Genomic DNA, 15,502 nt, shown 5'->3' with positions numbered 1-15,502 from the left:
CATATGGTAAACGGGAAGCTCTCACGTCCTCTCACGGGTTGGTTACCGGTCTTAAGCGCCCGTGAGCCCAAGTCTAACCATATGCAACCCTACCAATAAATGGCCCCCACAATGTGATTCCTGTCCTCTCACGGGTTGATTACCGGTCTTGAGCGCCCATAAATCCCCATTGCTACCATGGGTCGTTCGGTCTCAATACCCCTCCGATTAGGGTCTGACATAACAGGACATCCTAGCCAAACACTACTAGACAATCCTAGATATGTCATCCAACAGTTTAGGAAGGTGTCCAGAGGGCATCTCCGGAAACATCCCATAATATTCCCGTAGTAGTCCAAGGACAGAAATGTCAAAAGGACACCTCTCCTTTCCAAACCATACTTAAGCATACACATGCATCAATTCATATCATCACATATATGGTAACTTCATATATGGAAAGAAATCAATAATTACAATCACTTGTATATAATTGGTAAGTAAATCATACATGAATCAATTTAATACGAATAAGTAATGCTACTGTAATCAAAGTTATGCAACAGTAGTATATCATTGTAAGAATCTAATTTAGGAAACATGTCAATGATATTCAAATATAGAAACTAGATTCATGCTATCTATGTAATTAAGGAAATAACCATCCTTACCTTTTATAACTCGCAAAGGAATCCTAAGAAATCAAGTAAGATCTTGGCAAACTTGAGAAGGAGGTCCTAAACAAGTATATACAACATATTAGGAAAGATCCCTAACAGAAAAGATACCAAAACATCCAACACAGACCAATTCTGGAGTTGCTGTACTCATTGGTCGAGTGGATTGGTCGACCAATGCAGACAGTAGCCTAAAAACAGAGTTTTAAGATATGAAATCCGAATTTGGTGGTTCAAAAGGGTACTAATCAAGGGGTAAACTACATCAGTAGTATTTTAACATATAGGGGACTTCAAAACACCAATCAATTCAAGACTTCAAGATCCAAATTAGGAAACAAAAAGTTACCATAATTAGATCAACCATGGATCTTGATGAATTCGAAATAGAAATCAAAGACAAGAACAATAGGAGGATGGATCATTGCTTCAGGTAAAGGTATCATGAAAACATACTTAGATCTTCAAGGAACAAGGCTTAGAAGCATAAATCTAAATAAGGAAATAAAACCTACCATATATGTAACTACCATGCTTCATGAAGAACACATAGTATGGTAGAAGAGAACAACTAGAAATTGATAGATTATGGATCATGGAAAGAAAACACAGTAATTAACTACTGACATGATCAATATAGAAGATCCAAAGAGATCAGAATTCAAATCAGAAGTTTAACAAGATTAGATCATGGTTTGATCATGATTCCTTCAAAAGCTTGCAATGATCATGGTTAAGATCATTGTTCTAGCCTCAAATCCTTAGGATGATCATGAGAACATGTTCGAGAGATGTTTGCAACAGAGAATGCAGCATCTCTTCTACTGTCTCAACTCAAAAAGGAAAGAAAAACAAAGATGGAGGAGAAGAAGAGAGAGTAGACATACCTTTTGATGCAAAAGGAAGAGTTTCGACGAAGATCCGTCAAGAAAACACCAAGGATGCAAGGGAGATGACTTGCAGAGGTCTTTGGTTTGTTCCAAAGAGTTTGGAGGCAGCAAATACGAAGTGGACTCGAGATTGGACTTAAATAGAGCAAGAAAAACCTAATTGCCAAAGACAGCACTCATTGGTCGAGTGGATTGGTCGACCGGCCCCAATCGACCAATGCGACAAAGAAGTCCAAAACAGGAAATTGAAGGTCCAGATCAAATCCAATCCTAAAGGGGTTTTGCACACAAGTCAAGTGACTTACCTAATAGGTAGAAATGCCTTCAAACCAAGATAGAGAGCACTCCAAGTCCATCAACTAATCCGATCTTCATCAAGATTCAGTTTCCATAAATAGAACTTCATCATCAACTTTCATGGATTCAAAGCCGGACACCAAGTCCTCCACTGGGATGGCCCAAAGCTGACTTCTTACTTTACTCCGGGTCATCGGACCTACAAATAACAAGGTTTCCGGGTCAAGGTTAGGGCTGGGTTTTACATTCTCCCCCCTTAAAGAAATTTCGTCCTCGAAATTGAAAGCGTACTGTGCTTCCAAAGAGGTAAGGAAACTTCTCCTTCATGTCTTCTTCCTTCTCCCAAGAAGCTTCTTCAGGGGTATGGTTCTTCCACCGAATCTTCACCAAAGGGATGGTGCGATTCCGCAGCTGCTTGTCCTTCCTATCCAAGATTTCAGCCGGTTCTTCATCGTAGGTCAAATCAGCACTAAGTACTTCAGGTGCTTGCTGCAAAATGTGTTCCGGATTCTCTATGTATTTTCGGAGCATCGAAATATGAAACACATTGTGAACACCAGCAAAGAGGCGGAGGTAATGCTAATCGATACGCAACAGGTCCAACCTTTTCCAAGATCTCGAAAGGTCCAATGTAACGAGGGCTAAGCTTTCCCTTAACATTGAATCTCATCACACCCTTCATTGGTGAAACTTTCAGAAAAAACTTTCTCTCCAACTTGAAATTCCAAATCGGTCCTTCTCTTATCAAGCATAAGATTTCTGTCTTGATCTGGGCGAGACTTAATCCTTTCTCTTATCATATCTACCATAGCACTCGTAGCTTCAATCATTTCAGGACCTAAGACTTTTCTTTCACCTGTCTCAATCCAGTACAAAGGTGTCCTACAAGTACTGCCATACAAAGCCTTGAATGGAGCCATGCCTATTGTTGCTTGATAACTATTGTTGTAGGCAAACTCAACCAAAGCTAGGTGTTCATCCCAATTACCACCCATATCCACCACACAAGATCCGAGCATGTCTTCCAATGTCCGAATTGTCCGCTCGATTGTCCATCGACCGTGGATGATGAGCTGTACTCAAGTTCAATTGGGTTCCCAAGGCCTTCTGCAAACTATTCCAAAACCTTGAGGTGAACCTAGGATCACGATCCGAAACAATACTCAATGGCACACCATGCAGACGAACCACATTATCCACATAAAGCCTTGCTAGCTTATCCGAGGTATGAGTGATCTTCATAGGAATGAAATGGGCTGATTTGGTCAACCTATCAACAATCACCCACACAGTGTCATTGCCTTTACTTGTCCGAGGCAAGCTAGTCACAAAGTCCATGGAGATATCCTCCCACTTCCAACTAGGAATAGGAAGAGGCTGAAGTAATCCAGATGGAGGTTGTCGAACGGCTTTCACACGTTAGCAAGTCTCACACTTGGCAACAAAATCATCAACATCCGCCTTTAGACCAATCCACCAAAAATGTTCCTTCAAGTCCTTGTACATCTTGGTGCTTCCCGGGTGTATAGTAAAGACTGACTGGTGTGCTTCCTTCAATATTTCTTTCTTAACTTCTTCGTTTGCAGGCACGCACAGTCTTCCTCTAAACAACAAAGCACCATCCATGGATATACCAAAGTCGGGGTCCGACTCAGGATTCGAAGAAATCTTCTCAACTTTGATCAAAAACTCTTGATCAGAACTCTGCAGAGTAACAATCTTATCTCTAAGACCAGATCTTGCCGTCATGGCAGAAAGAATAAAATCAGAATTCTCAGGGACGATTTCCAAATCAAAGCTCTCAATAGAAGACCACAATGGTAAACTCAACGCATTCAAATCCAAAGTCTTCTTCTGGTTCTTCCTACTAAGAGCATAAGCAACGACGTTTGCTTTTCCAGGGTGATACTGAATATCAAAATCATAATCGGAGACTAGTTCCAACCATCTCCTTTGTCTCATGTTCAACTCCTTTTGGGTAAAGAAGTATTTCAAACTCTTATGATCCATGAAGATGGCAATCTTCTCACCGTAAAGGTAATGTCTCCAAATCTTCAAAGCAAAGACAACGGCGGCAAGTTCTAGATCGTGAGTGGGGTAATTCCGCTCATAATCCTTCAATTGCCGAGAAGCATAGGCTACGACCTTGCCATGTTGCATCAGTACACAACCCAAACCAATCTTTGACGCATCGGTATAAACTGTCATACCACCGGAACTATTAGGTATAGTCAAAACCAGGGCACTTGTCAATCTATCTTTCAACTCTTGGAAATTCTTCTCACAGGCGTCAGACCAAACAAACTTTTCTTCTTTCCTGGTCAACTTAGTCATAGGAGCAGCCAACCGAGAAAAGTTTTCAATAAACCTTCGGTAGTAACCCGCCAATCCAAGAAAACTTCTTATTTCCGTTACTGACTTCGATCTTTCCCAATCAGCCACAGCTTGGACCTTTTCAGGATCGACACGAATACCTTCGGCTGAAACCACATGACCAAGGAATACCACTCTCTTAAGCCAGAAATCACACTTGCTAAACTTAGCGAACAACTTCTTTTCTCGCAACCTTTGCAAAGTGAAACTTAGATGACTCGCATGCTCTTCGCTCTTCGAATAGATCAAGATGTCATCAATGAACACAATCACAAACTTATCAAGCACATCATGAAATACTCGGTTCATGAGGTCCATGAACACCGCAGGAGCATTGGTCAATCCGAAGGGCATGACTCTAAACTCGTAGTGACCATACCGCGTTCGAAAAGCTGTCTTGAAGATATCACTAGACTTCACTTTCAATTGGTGATATCCGGACCTTAAGTCAATCTTTGAGAACACAATTGCACCCAAAATTCAAGGAAATCTTAACCACAGAAAACAGTAACAGAACATTCCTGAATCATACATCTAGAAGTGACTCATCTACTCTTAGATGTGAATAATAGAACACTTGGACTAGAAACTGTGTAATGAAGCATAACTGAATACTTCTGAATAATGCACAATAATTATACTTAACAATTGCCACTTAATGCAATACAAGAAAAGTGCATAATACACAATAATAAAGTGAATACAAAAAGTGAACTTCATTAATATTAAGAGTTTTACAATGATTACATCTGAAAAGCATAAAAGGGAAATCCTAAGTACAATCTATCCAGGTGATCTCCTCTGATCTCTGTAAGCTCTGAAGTCCTCTGATAGCTGAGTCACCTGATGCTTGATCCTATCCTGTCGTGACTCCATCCTCTCATTCATCTGCTTCTGCCTGACCTCCATCCTCTCTAGCATGGAAGTCATCGATCTCATCTGTGCACTGAGATCTGTAGTCTCTGGAACTGCATGAGAAGGACCACCTGTCTCAAAGTGTGAGGAAGGAAACTCGTGATGCTCCGGCATAGCCTCGTGCATCTCTGTATCATCTCCGGCCTGATCATCACTATCAGGACCGATATCCTCCTCTCCATCCTCTGACTCCTGCTCCTCATCCTCTGTCTCATCATCATCCTCACCCTTTGAACTAGGAGATCTCACAGTTTGTTGCAGCCTCATCTGACGAATAGTCCGAGCCCCAATAATGTATCCTCGTGAACTAGTGTCCACTGGTGTATCCTCGAAACTCACCCCGAAATGCCTAAAGATCAAGGGCAGTAGCCTCCCATAGCAAAGGTTCCACATGCTAGGCCGCAGAACCATATCCAGCATGACCTGCTATATGATGTAGGAAAGGTCGATCTCGAAGCCCATGTAGATGCGGTAGATGACTAAGGCTTCCATCACTGTGACCCGATGGTGATGTCCAGCCTTCGGCATGATATTTCGGCCGACGATGCGACCGATAACCCGTGCTGAATCTGTCATCCGTCCGCTGTTCCACGGAGTGAAGCATCGGCGACTATCCCACAGTGTGGAGCATATCTCGCGCAGCTCATATGGCATCAAGTAGCTGTCTTGTCTGCCCCTGCAGGTATCCATATGCATTGATCTGGGTAGTGAGGGACCCACAAGATCTCAGCCAGTGATCTCGTAGAGAAGCAGATCCGAGTCTGAAGGACCCTGCTCCTGAGGACAAGCCGAAGTGGATGTCCTGGACCTCTAGCCTCCTCTGTATAGGTTAGGTTGCTGAAGAACAACCTCACTAGCTTTGGGTATATCGGCAGATCCTCTGTGAAGAGATGTGTCCACTGCAAAGTGTCGAACCTCTGTTGAATCCTGAAGACTCTGAGCTGACGAAGGTGTAGTAGACGTCCTAGCTCGATGTTACAGTAACTGAAGTAGGCCTCGTATAAGAACTCGGCCTGGGGAGTGTCAAATCTGTCTGGTCTCCGAACCTCCTGTCTAGGCTCTGAAGGAACCTGACCTCTGCCTCTGAGTGCCCCTACCATACGACCCCGACCTCGTCCTCGTACACCCCTCGGCATGGTGAATGTCTGTAGAAGAAGCAAAAGACATTGTTGTTAGTGCTATTTCAAAATTTCAGTAAAAAGGGTATTTTCGTAATTTTTCGAAAAATTTCAAATTTGGGGAAAATCTGATTTGAAGATACTAGCATGTACACAATACTTGAAATTTCATGTCTATAAATTTTATTTGAAGAAAATCGATCGAAATCTCAGTCTAAAGTGGAAAATTCAGCAAGAAGAATTTGGGGATTTTTGCATTCTAGGTCAAAATTGGATTTTTGAAAATTTGAAATTGGTTAAATCAAACTATATGGACATATTCACATTATCATTTTGAGCATGTAGCATTTGATTTCATGCTAAAACTCCAAGCGGTTTGTGAGAAAACGAAAATTTTCTAAAGTTAACGATTTCAGTACGAAAACTTTGTGAGAAGTGCAAGAAGGTGTTAGAACTTGTTGTCTATGCATGGAATAGTGTTTAAAACATAGGGAATATGTTTCTAAGTATTCCTAAACATGATTTCTAACAATGGATACAAGCAAAACATGGATTTGATTGAAATGCAAGCATGAGAAGATGAAAGTGAAAGAGAAAATGAGAGTTTTACCTTGTGTGAGATGAATGTAGGTTGTGGTGTTGTTGTTGAAGCACTAAATCACTCCTAAAACACTTGGAAGAACCTTTGGAATCTTTCCCCTGAGCTCTCTCACTTCTGGAAGAAGTTAAAATGAAGTTGAAATGTGAAAATGAGGCTTATAATGCGAATTTTTGTATTCTGTCTTGATTGGTCGACTCATTGGTCGACTAGGCAGTCGACCAATCAATTGACCAATGGACCCAGTGAACTCATTTTGCGTTGGATTTTTGGAAAATGTGATTTTTGTCCTATGATTTGTTGTTGGATGACTAAATGGATGTATTTAAGCATGATTTAAGTTTTCAAATCATTTGGACTTGTGGATTATGTTGAAACTTCGAATTTGGTATTCTGACGTTCTCAGTTTTTGCAGAATGGTTACTCTGAGAAGGAGAACGCTCGTGTGCAAAGGCCCTGGCAGTCTAGGAACCCTGGATTGGTGGATCGTAATGATCGGCGTTTTGTGAGACCTACACCCTATCCCACTCCTGCTTTTCAGCCTAGGAGTGTAGGTCAGAACTCTGGTTTTCAGCAGCTCGGCCAGTTTAAGCAGTATGGCCGGAATCGGCAACCAGTGAATGCGAGTGCTAGGCCAGTGAATGCGAATCCAAGGCCATTGGTTCAGAAGCCCCCCGTTGCGGCTACTTCAGTAGGACCTAGCAACCCTGTTTGCTTTTACTGTAAGCAGAATGGTCATTTTGCTCGTGAATGTCCGAAGAAGCCTGTCCAGCAGCTTGCCCCAGTGGTGAAGAGTGCCCCTGCTCCTCCCTCTGGTAGAGTGTTCAGTATTTCCAGTACTGAACAGGATCCGAGCCATGAAGTGATTACAGGTACATTGTTAGTTGCTTCTATTCCTGCATTTGTTTTATTTGATACGGGTGCATCTCATTCGTTCATATCATCTGCATTTATCAAGAAGACTTACCTAATCCCTGAGAAATTGTCTAGTTGTTTGTTGATTAGTACACCTACTGGTCCTGTTGTGAAACTAGATAAAGGATTAGTTAAATGTCCTGTGTTGATTAGTGAGAAGAACTTGGAAGCCAATTTGGTACTTCTTGAGATGAAGGACTTTGATGTTATTTTGGGAATTGACTGGTTGACAGCCCACAAAGCTATGTTTCTTTGTTCCTCAAGGAAAATCCAGTTCCATGTTGATGGAAGTCTGGTTTTTGAATTTCAAGGTGAGAAAAGAAGAGTTTGTAGGAAGATACTGTCCGCACTGATGCAAATCTATGCCCTAGTAGATGATGCTTCATCTGAAGGCAAGAGTAAAGTGGAGAAAAGAATTGACGAAGTCAAAATTGTCTGTGACTTTGTTGATGTCTTCCCTGATGATCTATGGGAGTGCCTCCAGATAGGGATGTTGAGTTTTCTATTGATTTCATCCCTGGTGCCGCTCCGGTATCTAAGGCTCCGTATAGGATGGCTCCTACTGAGCTAAAGGAATTGCAAAACCAGTTGAATGAGCTCATTGAAAGAGGTTTCGTACAACCTAGTGTGTCACCTTGCGGAGCTCCGGTCTTGTTTGTCAAGAAGAAGGATGGTAGTATGCGTCTGTGCATTGATTACCGTGAGTTGAATAAGCTGACTATCAAGAATAGATACCCGCTGCCCAGAATTGATGATCTCTTTGATCAGTTGAAGGGTGCAGCCGTGTTCTCGAAGATTGATTTAAGATCTGGATATCACCAGTTGAAAGTGAAGCTTGGTGATATTTTCAAGACAGCTTTTCGAACAAGGTACGGCCACTATGAGTTCCGAGTCATGCCTTTCGGATTGACTAATGCTCCTGCAGTGTTCATGGACCTCATGAACAGAGTCTTTCACGATGTGCTCAATAAGTTTGTGATTGTCTTCATTGACGATATCCTGATTTATTCGAAGAGTGAAGAAGAGCATGCAAGGCATCTAGATTTCACTTTGCGAAGACTGCGAGAAAAGAAGCTTTATACTAAGTTTAACAAGTGTGATTTCTGGCTCAAGAGTGTAGTATTCCTCGGCCATGTGGTTTCTGCTGAAGGTATTCGTGTTGATCCTGAGAAAGTCCAAGCTGTGGCTGATTGGGAAAGACCGAAGACGGTGATGGAAATAAGAGGTTTCCTTGGATTGGCGGGTTACTACAGAAGGTTTATTGAGAACTTTTCTCGGTTGGCTACTCCTATAACTAAGCTAACCAGGAAAGAAGAGAAGTTTGTTTGGTCTGACTCTTGTGAGAAGAACTTCCAAGAGTTGAAGGATAGATTGACAAGTGCCCCGGTTTTGACTATACTTGATAGTTCCGGTGGTCTAACAGTCTACACTGATGCGTCAATGATCGGTCTGGGTTGTGTACTGATGCAGCATGGTAAGGTTGTAGCCTATGCTTCTCGACAATTGAAAGATTATGAGCGGAATTACCCCACTCATGATTTAGAGCTTGCCACGGTGGTTTTTGCTTTAAAGATTTGGAGACATTACCTCTATGGTGAGAAGATTGCCATTTTCACAGATCATAAGAGTTTGAAGTACTTCTTTACCCAAAAGGAGTTGAACTTGAGGCAAAGAAGATGGTTGGAATTGGTTTCGGATTATGATTGTGATATTCAGTATCACCCTGGGAAGGCAAATGTTGTTGCGGATGCTCTTAGTAGGAAGATTCAGAAGAAGACTTTGGATTTGAATCCTTTGAGTCTACCATTGTTGTCTTCTATTAAGAGTTTTGATTTGGAAGTTGTCCCTGAGAATTCTGATTTTGTTCTTTCTGCCATGACGGCAAGATCTGGTCTTAGAGATAAGATTGTTGCTCTGCAGTGTTCTAATCAAGAACTTAAGGATAAGTTTGAGAAGATTTCTTCGAATCTTGAGTCGGACCCCGACTTTGGTATATCCATAGATGGTGCTTTATTGTTTAGAGGTAGATTGTGTGTGCCAGCAAATGATGAAGTTAAGAAGGAAATATTGAAGGAAGCACACCAGTCGATCTTTACAGTACACCCTGGAAGCACCAAGATGTACAAGGACTTGAAGGAACATTTTTGGTGGATTGGTTTGAAGGCCGATGTTGATGATTTTGTTGCCAAGTGTGAGACTTGCCAGCGTGTGAAGGCTGTTCATCAACCTCCATCTGGATTACTTCAGCCCCTTCCTGTTCCTAGTTGGAAGTGGAAAGATATCTCTGTGGACTTCGTGACTAGCTTGCCTCGGACGAGTAAAGGCAATGACATTGTGTGGGTGATTGTTGATAGGTTGACCAAATCAGCCCATTTCATTCCTATGAAGATCACTCATACTCTGGATAAGCTAGCAAGGCTTTATGTGGATAATGTGGTCCGTCTGCATGGTGTGCCAATGAGTATTGTTTCTGATCATGATCCTAGGTTCACCTCAAGGTTTTGGAACAATTTGCAGAAGGCCTTGGGAACCCAATTGAATTTGAGTACAGCTCATCATCCACAGTCTGATGGACAATCTGAGCGGACAATTCAGACTTTGGCAGATATGCTCAGATCTTGTGTGGTGGATATGGGTGGAAATTGGGATGAACACTTAGCTTTGGTTGAGTTTGCCTATAACAACAGTTATCAAGCAACAATAGGCATGGCTCCATTTAAGGCTTTGTATGGTGGTACTTGCAGGACACCATTGTACTAGACTGAGACTGGTGAAAGAAAAGTCTTAGGTCCTGAGATGATTGAAGCTACGAGCGCAATGGTCGATATGATAAGAGAAATGATTAAGTCTGCCCAGTCTAGGCAGAAATCTTATGCTGATAAGAGAAGGACCTATTTGGAATTTCAAGTTGGAGAGAAAGTTTTCTTGAAGGTTTCGCCAATGAAGGGCGTGATGAGATTCAATGTTAAAGGAAAACTTAGCCCCCGTTTCATTGGACCTTTTGAGATTTTGGAGAAGGTTGGACCTGTTGCATATCGATTGGCATTACCTCCGTCTATTGCTGCTGTGCATAATGTGTTTCATGTTTCGATGCTCCGGAAATATATAGAGAATCTGGAACACATTCTACAGCAAGCACCTGAAGGACTTAGTGCTGATCTCACCTATGATGAAGAGCCAGCCGAAATTTTGGATAAGGAGGACAAGCAATTGCAGAATCGCACCATCCCTTTGGTAAAGATTCGTTGGAAGAACCATACCCCTGAAGAAGCTTCTTGGGAGAAGGAAGAAGATATGAAGGAGAAGTTTCCTCACCTCTTTGGAATCACAGGTACGCTTTCAATTTCGAGGACGAAATTTCTTTAAGGGGGGGAGAATGTGAAACCCAGCCCTAACCCTGACCCGGAAACCCTATTGTTTGTAGGTTCAGTAACCCAAAGTAAGGCAAGAAGTCAGCTTTGGGCCATTTCAGTAGAAGACTTGATGGCTGGAGTGGAATCCTTGAGTGTGGATATGAGTGTCCCTTCTATGGAAACTGCACCCTGATGAAGATTGGATTAGTTGATGGACTTGGAGTGCTCTCTGTATTGGTTCGAAGGCATTTCTACCTACTAGGTATGTCAGTCACACCCCACCCAGCCAGATCCGGCCATACCCGAATACCCGTGGGGGTGATACACCGCAGGACCTAGGTTCAGTGACAATTCCATACAACACAAGATATAGCATAATTAAAAGGACAAGAATAAATCAAGTTCAAGTATAAAGTTATCAAACTTGATTGATCAAAAGGTTACAGTCATCCATATATCTAAAGTTAATCAAAATGGACATCAGAGTTTGAATGAAACATAGTTTGTTGCAGCGAGTCTACATCTTCTTTAGTCACTCCTTCAAGAAAGCCTGCCGACGACGAATCCTCCACTTGGAAGGAGTCCTCATAACCTGCAGAATATTCTAATAGAAACAAACATACAAAAAGGAATGAGTTCAACAGAACTCAGTGAGGTCAACTCAACATCTTATCATACATTCGTCCACAAGATTCCACATCATATCGTGCATTCGTACACAAGATCCCAACCAACACATATAGTTTGAGTATCGATAATGTAATTAATGATAGTGATATGATGTATGAATGATTATGATATTATGCTCCTAACTCTATCATGAAGTCTCTATGGTAGACATGCATTAAGTTTGTACACCAATCTCCTTTGGGCGGTCTCAGTCACTCTCCCTCAACAAGAGACGTCTATTGGGTTCTCCGCGGTTGTTGGGTAAAGTCCTGTCAAGCTATGGTTGGGGTATAGGTCACCACTCTCTCACATCACAGTTTGGTATGAGATTGGCGCGTGTCAAGGATAATCTTAGCCCAGTGCAAAGTCATACAGTCTCGTACTACATATGGTTCGGATATCTCCCCTCATGCCTAGTGCCCTTTTGGTTCAATACCTTTCCACCTATGAATGGAATCCTCAACGGGAGGCATCTGTTGGATCCCATTCCTTAACCCAGTGGTCGTCCACATATAATGGACAGGATGCTCTCCATGTCCTCTCACGAATCATTTCACCGGTCTTTAGCGCCCAGGAGCCCTTATCTATTATATGCAACCCTACCTCTCTATGATGATAGTGAGCCTGCTTGACGCTCAGGACCCAGCCACTAACATCACGGGTTAACCGGCTTCAATATCCCTACCAGAAGGGTAGTTGTACTGGTGAGGTTACCTAGCCAAACACTTCTAGACACTTAGCATTCATGTACTTAAGTCTAGATGCATACTCATGTAAGTTCACTAGGGTAATGGGCGAACCCACAACCCTAGTTTGAAACATAAAATAAAAAGAGTAATATAATTCAACATCATCCATATATCTTCATATCAATGATTTAGGATTTGAAAGTAAAAGAAACACTCAATCCATTCAATCTCATCCATCCCATACATTCTCATATTGTTTTCAAAGAATATTGAAAATAGAAGCAAATATACTTGCTTACCTTTCATTCGTGCAAAGTTCCACACATAATCACAAGATAATAAATATTAAAACAAGGCAATATTATCAATAATGAAATTTAATTACATAATTAAACATGCAAGATAAGGTTGAGTATATTCCTCACCTATTTAGTTAGCATAAGCTCTCCAAGGTTCCGCAAAGTCACACTTACAAGTTGGTGATTATAATCAAAATAAACATAATCATGTAAGAGGATCATTAGACATAAATTAGAAGTCAATTGGGTTTTAATAAAGTTCCTAAAATAACCCAACAAAAGCCTAATCTGCCAACTAGTTTCGAACCCTCCTTTCTCAACCTAGTTTCGGCAAAAATCAAATTTCACCATCGATTCGAAGTCGAATCAAAACGAAACTTTGGGAATGTATAATTGGCAGCAATAGGGTCCTAAGTATACCTTCAATTTGATCTAATTCCGTTTCAATCAAAAAGCCCCAATTTTGGGCTCTCGCTAGTGCTCTCGGCTGGGTCTGAGAACCAAAATGCAAAATCGTTTGCAACGACTCGCACAAATCACTTACAAATCAAAGGGAAACATAAATGAAACTATTTGCAAGCATTAAAAACACCTATCAAGCAACAACTACTCATATCTATCATTTATTGCGAAGAACTACTCCAAAAACTAAGCTTAAAGAAGAGGGTTTGATGATTCTTACCTTTCCTAACGTTTCCGCAATGACCAGAGAGTTAGCACGCATCCAAATGGTTAGAAACCTTACTTTCCCTTGGTTTCTCTTCCTCCTTTAGCCTCAGCTTCGTACTAGCCTTCTAAAATGCGAGTATCAGAGGTTAGAAACTCAAAATAGGGTTTTAAACATGAAAAACCCGATTCTGCCCCGAAGCTGGAAAATGGCTGGGGGTTGGGGCGGTCGACCATCCTTTCAACCGGTCCCAAGATGACCCCTCAAATGGACTCCTATTTTGGTGATTTTTGTCTTGTTGGAAAGGTCTTTCGATGATCTTCGATTTGATACCTTATTTGTGTCAATCGGATTCCCCATCGCCGATCTACAAACGTTCCAAAATCACCCTTTTTACACCATCGAGATTAATCTTTTTCTTCACTTAAACTTTAGGAGAGTTGATGAGTCATCACAAGGGTCATCCACCAACATTGGTTCCATTTCCAACCCTTCGGGCTCCACTTGAATGGCCCACATTTGCCGTCTACTCGAGGCTTGGTTTCTAGATTTTGAAGCCACGGGTTAAAGGGGTAGAAATCCGGGGGATTTCACAATGTCACTTTAGGTGTGTGCAAAACCCCTTGATGTTTGGATTTGATCTAAGCGTTCAATTCCCTGTTTTGAAGTTGTTGTTCTGATTGGTCGACTGGTCCAGTCGACCAATCAATCAACCAATTGATTCTGTTTTTGAAATTTAAATCGTGGCTACTCTATTTAAGTCTAGTCTCGGGAATACTCCGCCTCATCTGCCTCCTAAGCCTCTGGAACGAGTTAGAACCCTATTCTAATCGATTCCCTTGCATCCTTTGTTGATATCTCGCAAGAACTCAAGCAATCTTCATCCTCCTGTATCAAAGGTATGTGTATGATCTCTTTCCTCTCTATCTCTAATTTTCTTTTCTTGAATCTGTTCTTGATTGAGATCAGGAAGATGATGCTGCATTCTTGCAACCATCTATTCCATGATCTCATCATGTTCCTTGAGATCTATGATCATCATCATGATCTCAACCCTTGCTAGTTGAATCCTGGAAACCCTAACCCTTGAAACCCTAACTTTGTGTGGTCATCTGGAGAACCTTTGGTAATCCCCCATGAGAGGGAAACCTCTTGGGTAAAATTTATGTGAACCTAAACTTTATCATTGAATGATTCTTCTTGTTATTTTTGACTAACAATTTACCTCCCTTCATCCGGAACTCTCAACCTTTTCATGGGAACCAAAAAAGGGTGAAACCTTAATTTCTTGGGTAAAATCAAGAACCCCTATTTTGATCATATTAGAAGATTCTCACTTTACTTTCTTTACTAGAATTGTAACCTATTAATCTTTAATTCCTTACCCTTGATCATACTATATTTTTCCCTTCATGATCTATGTTTAACCTAATTAGGTTAACTTTCTGGTTCCTGAGTTGTAACCTGGAAACTTGATTTGATTAATGGTTTGTTGTCCTCTATAGACTTAGATGTTTCCATTAATGTTTCCCCCTTATTTTGTACCCTTTTGAACCACCAAATTCGGATTCATATTCTAAAAATTCTGATTTTTGAAGGCTAATGTCTCTATTGGTCGACTCATTGGTCGACTGGGGCAGTAGACCAATCAGTCGACCAATGGGTACATCAACCCCATTCTTGGTCTGTTTTGATTGAATTGTGATATTTCCTTCTATGTATCTTTCCTAACTCATAGTATACACTTGTTTAAGACTCTTTTCTAAGGTTTAGTCAAGGTCTTACTTGATTCTCTAAGTTCCTTTGCAAGTTAAAAGGTAAGGACAGTTATCTCCTTAACTACATAGATTGCATACTCTCTGGTTTCTACTTTACGAAACTATGAGTTGTTTACTGTTTGTACACTTTATATTCTGATGTACTACTGTGAAAACAGTAGCTCTTAATCATGTTTCTTTTATTACTTAGACTTATGTGAGATTGCTTATTACTATATCGTTTAATGATTTGATCATGACTTTACATTCTCTTTTATATAATGAGTTGTTGATTGTATATGTCAT

This window comes from Hakea prostrata, chromosome 2 (genome assembly GCF_041222555.1).
Source record: "Hakea prostrata isolate BN-2017 chromosome 2, UWA_Hpros_2, whole genome shotgun sequence".
In the NCBI taxonomy this organism is placed as follows: domain Eukaryota; kingdom Viridiplantae; phylum Streptophyta; class Magnoliopsida; order Proteales; family Proteaceae; genus Hakea; species Hakea prostrata.
Note: the sequence above shows the minus strand (reverse complement) of the source record.